Below are 5,689 nucleotides of genomic sequence, written 5' to 3'. Positions count from 1 at the left end.
AAAAGCAGTGGGTACAGTTCAGTCCCCTTCAAGTGTATCACCAGTACTCTCAGGTGTGTCCCCAACACAAAATAACTGTGTTAAGCTCTACAAATAAAATATTTGGACAGTGAAATTCTTGTAAACCTTTATCTATTCATTTAACAAACATTTAATGTGTACAAGGTTAGTAAAGAAAATTGTAAATAAATTAAACATTTTCCCTGCCCTCACAAGGCTTATAATCTAGCAAGGGTATAAATAAGTTAAAACGTTATTATAGAATGCTCACTTTGGTGGCATTTATACTAAAATTGGAACAATACAGAGAAGATTAGCATGGCCTCTGGACAAGAATGACACGCAAATTCGTGAAGTGTTTTATACTTTCAAAAAAAATTAAGGGCTGGCCGCTTAGCTTAGTTGGCTAGAGTGCAACCTTATAACACCATAACCAGGGTTTGGGTCCCTGTACTGGCCAGCTGCCAAAAAAAACCCCAAAGATTTTTCAAAAAGTTTATAATCTCTTATTAATAGAACTGTGAATAACCTAGAATATTCTATAAGTGCTACAGTTTACTTAATAGTACCAAATAAAACAATGCAAATTGAAGGAAATACATACACACCAGGCCCATATTGCATGAGTTACAGAATGTCAAAGTATAGACAAACAGGTACTGATGTCTGTACCAATACCAAGCAGGTACTAATAAGTGCTCTGTGTTCCCTGGTAATTAGAAAGCAAGAAGTCTTTGGTCAGCCCTTGAATGTAAGAGAGAGACAGATGGACAATTTTGTTCAACATAATCAGATTTCTGACTTACTTTTCCACAGCAAATGTTTTTGCCTGTAGCAAAATTTTCATTTTATTTTTAAACTTCTTTAAGTTCTCTTTTACTTTTATACTAAGAAAAAAAGATTCGTGCATTACCCGGCTAGCTATTTTTTCCTCACTTTATTGCTTAAGCTCAAGACTTAAGTCAAAGGCCTTTGGTGCCTCCCATATTCTGTTCACTACCATTATGCCCCGCACTATCTCTCCTTCAAGAAACCAAATTCCTCACACAGGAAACTCAGTTTGAAAATTAATCAATTAGCTTATAATGGAATCACTATTTCTCCATGGCTGAACAGTTAAGTTAAATAGAGAGGAACAAAATGATCATTTCGATTCTTCATTACAAGTTCTTAAACACATAAAAAAAGTTCGAGGGAAGTTTGTTTTGTTTTGTTTTCAGTGAAAAAAGTGTTTTTCATTTGTAGAGGATTGAGTTATGACCCCACAAAATTCCCTGAAGCTTGAATTGTGTCCCCCAAGTTTTATGTATTAGAAACTTAGCCCCCACTATGACTATTAAGAGGGTAGGAAATCCTATTAATGGTAATTGAAAGGTGGAGCATTGAAAAGGTGATTGGATTGTAGGACCAAGCCTCGTGACTGGATTAAAAATGGTGGTGAGGGGGCGTGGTTCTGAGGGCTTTAAAAGAAGAGGAGAGTCTGTCTTTGTCTCTCTCTGCTCTCTCTGCTTCCACCATCTTGCAATGTGAGACCCCTTGGTCACTGTCGCCACCACCAGATGGACTTTAGACTTCTCAGCCTCAGAAACTGTAAGCAATAAATTTCATTTTCTTTATAAATCACCCAGTTCAGTGTACTTTGTTATAAGCAACAAAAATGGACTAATACATCATTGTTTTCTTTGTTTTTTATTTTACAATTGACAAACAGTAAAATTGACTTTTGCATCTGTACAATTCTATGAATTTTAATGTAGGCATCCATACCTGTCATACCCACCCCCCTGAGGACACAGAACAGTGCCAACACCCCAGAACAAATTCCTGGTGCTACTCCTTTGCAGTCACATACTCCTTCCACTCCAGATTTTCGCCAATCCCTGGATCCATTTTGTGTCACTATAGTTTTGTCACTTGGAAAATGACATACAGTCATACAATATGCAACTGTATTACTTTCTGATTGCTCTGTAACTAATTACCACAAAGTTATGGCTTAAGACAACACAAGTTTATTATCCTACAGTTTGGGAAGTCAGAAGTCCAAATTCAGTCTCTCTTTACTAAAATCAAGGCATCAGCTAGGCTGCCTTTTTTTTGGAAACTCTAGGGGAGAATTCATTCCTTGCCTTTCCAGCTTCTAGAGGCTGCCCCTCTTCCTTGGCCTGTGGCCAGCATCACACTGCTTTTTCCTTCTCTGCTTCCATGATGACATCACCTTTCTGTCTTTTGGCTCTTCTGTTTTTCTCCTACAAAGATACTGTGAACATGTTGGACCCAACAGCATTATCCAAGAAAAATCTCCCCATCTCAAGATCCTTAACCCAATCACATCTGCAAAGTTTCTTTTGCCATATGATGTTTCACAGTTGACATATGGGAAGCAGGACACAGACATGTTTGGGGGAGCTTTTATTTGTCTACTACATCAATTTTTTGAGAATGGCTTTTTTCACTCAGCAAAATGCTTTTGAGATTCATCCATGTTCTTGTGTATATGAGTTGTTCCTCCTTTTACTGAGGAATAGTATGCTATTGTATGGACATACTACAGTTTATTTATCCTTTCACCAGTTAAAGGGTATTTGTGTTGCTTCAGTTTGGGGCAATTATGACTACAGCCACTATGAATATTCTTATACAGCTTTTTGCATAAATATGATTTTTACTTCTCTAGTGAAAATACTGAAGAATGAGATTCCTAGATCATATATTTAACTTTATAAGAAACTGCCAAGCTGTTTTCTAGAGTGACTGTACCATTTTTCATTCTCATCAGTAATGTCTGAGAATTCCAGTTGCTCCATGTCTTCATCTGCACTTCATATTGTTAGTATTTTTTTATTTTGGCCACTCTAATCAGTTGCAGAGTTTATCTCATCATAATTTTAATTTGCATTTCTTTAATGGCTAATAATGTTGAACATATTTTCATGTGACATGCCATTTTTGGAGAAGTGTCTATTCAAGTCTTTTGCCCATTTTTTAATTGGGTTGTTTTCTAACTATTAAGTGTTGAGAGTTCTTTACATATTTTGAGTACAAGTCATTTGTGTTTCCATTTGCAAATGTTCCTTCCCAGTATATCTTTTCAATGGTTAGGACTTCCACCTCAATCTTGAATAAGTGTGGTGAGAGGACATCTATATGAGTTGTATATTGCTACATATCAAATTGCTACAAACTTAGCCACTTAAAACAACACACATTTAAGCTGCTAAATTTCTGTGGGCCAGAAGTCCAAGTATGAATTAGCTAGGTTCTCTTTTTAGGGTCTCACAAGTGAAATCAAGGTGTCAGCTGTGTTCTCCTCTGGAAATTGGGGAGTTCTCTTCCAAGTTCACTCAGGTTTTGGCAAAATTTGGTTTCCTGTAGTTGTAGGATTGAGGTCCCCATTTTTTAGCTGGCTATTGGCTGGGGTTGCTCTCAGCAACTAGAGATTACTGCCAGGGCCCAGCCATGTGGCCTTCTCAGAGCAAGGCAGCTAACTTCAGCAAGGCTGGCAGGAGGATCTCTCTCCAGTCAACAAGGACAGAATCTTACTAAATATATCTCTTAATCATGGAAGATACTATCCCAGCACCTTTGCCACAACGTTAACTTAATCAAGGAAGTGACTACCCCAACAGATTCACAGGTCCTTCCCACACTCCGTAAACAGGTATTGTATAGGATGTATACACCATGTGGTGGTGATTTGGGGGGCCATTTCTAAATTTTGCTTACTACTAAATGCTTGCCTTGTTCACAATCTTAGGCAGAAAGCATTCAGTCTTTCACCACTATTTATAATGTTTGCTGTAGGTTTTGTTTAGATTCCCTTTACAAAGTTGAGGACAATGATTTAATTGCCTTTTAGTCACCCCATTGGTGAGAGAGGAATTCCTGGCCTAGGGTTATTGGGGGTCACCAGACACAGGACACCCAACACTGGGCAGATGACATCAACTGCAGTTTATTAGCCACCTCTACTCACAGCGTGAAGGAGGAGGTCACCACACATCATGCAGGGCCACAGGGAATTTCACTTAGAATCTGAGTTATCAAGTTAGGCTTTGTAGTATCAAGATCGTGAGGTGACAGAAGGCTGGTTCTCATGTGAGGATATGGTTGACTTGTTTGAGTAATTCCAAATTCAGTTCAGAAGTGAACTGAAACCCACTACTCAGGATAAGCAGGAAGTGTACGTGATCCAGTTGATGAGGACGGTTGTTTGGATGGGGGACCTTGTCCCAGAAACAGAGAGCAAAACTTGCGGTTAGACCATTGGAGACCCCCCAGTCTCACCAGGTTATAAGGCAGCATATACCAGTGGGCCTTAATTTCAGGTCTTATTCAGAAGTGTGTTTCTTCTATCCTGGTTTGCAGGGTTTTTATTATGAATGGATGTTCAATTTTGACATGTGCTTTTTCTGCATCATTTGAGGTGATGTCATAGCTTTTCTCCTTTTGACTATTAAAATATGGTGAATTTTATTGATTGATGTTCTAATATTTGAAAGCCTTGCAATCCAAGGATAAAACTCACTTGGTCATGGTCTATTATTCTTCTTATAGATTGCTGGATTCTATTTGCTAACGTTTGCTGAGGATTTTTGCATACATGCTCATGAGAAATATTGGTCTGTAGTTTTTTCTTTCATGCTGTCTTTGTCTGGTTTTGAAATCAGGATAATGTTGGCCTCAGAACACAAATTGAATGTATTCTGCAAGTTTTATTTTCTGAAAGGGCTTGTGTAGAATTGGTATTATTTCTTCTTCAAATGTTTGGTAGATTTCATCATTGAAATTGTTTGGGCTTGGATTTTTTTTTTTTTTTTTGAATTTTTTTAGCAACACATGCAATTTCTTTAATACATATAGGAGTATTTAGATTGCCTATTTAATTTGGGGTAAATTTTGGTAGTTTGTGTTTTTTAAAAAATTGATCTATCTTATCTAAGTTGGCAAATTTATATTCATAGAGTTGTTCATAGTATCTCTATTATCACTATTTTTTATGTCTGTAGGGATATTTTCTCTCTCCTGATATTGGTAATTTATGTCTTTTCTCTTTTTTATCAGCCTTATCAATTTTATGGTTCTTTTTAAAGACTCAGAATTTGGTTTCATCGATCGTTCTCTATCGTTTCAATATTTTAAATTTTATTGATTTCTGCTTACTTTGATTTATTTTACTTTTTCTCTTCTAGTTTATTACAGTGGAAGCTTAGAATGTTGAGTTAAGATCTTTCTTCTTTCTAATATCAGCATTTCATGCTGTGGATTCTCCTCTCTGCACTATAGTAGCCGCATCACACAAATTTTAATATCTTGTATTTTAATTTTCATTCATTCAAAATATTTCCTAAATTCCTTTGAAACTTCCAGTTTGACCTATGGATTGTTTAGATTGTTTAATTTCCAAGAGTTTCAAGATTTTTCTGTTTTCTTTCTGTTAATGACTTCTATTCTAATTCCATTATTATCAGAGCACATACTTTGTATGATTTCAATTCTTTTAAATTTGTTAAGATTTGTTTTATAATCCATGGTTAGGTCTATCTTGACGAATGTTTCATGTACACTTCAAAAAAATGTATGTTTGGCTGATGATACCAATTAGATATGACAATTAGATCCTATTCGTTGTTGGTGTTTTCCGTTCTTGTCTAGCTTTGTGGTTCCCTGCTTGTTAGCTTTATTGATT

General features: G+C 36.4%; 1 non-coding gene across 1 annotated transcript; it reads left to right on the top strand.

Annotated features, from left to right (window-relative positions):
* Nucleotides 1–263: 263 nt before the first annotated feature.
* LOC134391489 (U6 spliceosomal RNA) lies at nt 264–370 on the top strand. Its single transcript, XR_010025004.1, has one exon. It is a non-coding gene; the product is annotated as a U6 spliceosomal RNA (small nuclear RNA).
* The last annotated feature ends 5,319 nt before the right edge of the window (nt 371–5,689 follow it).

Source organism: Cynocephalus volans, chromosome 11 (assembly GCF_027409185.1).
Source record: "Cynocephalus volans isolate mCynVol1 chromosome 11, mCynVol1.pri, whole genome shotgun sequence".
NCBI lineage: Eukaryota > Metazoa > Chordata > Mammalia > Dermoptera > Cynocephalidae > Cynocephalus > Cynocephalus volans.
The sequence above is the reverse complement of the archived record's forward strand: the minus strand, read 5'-3'. Positions and strand labels throughout refer to the sequence as shown.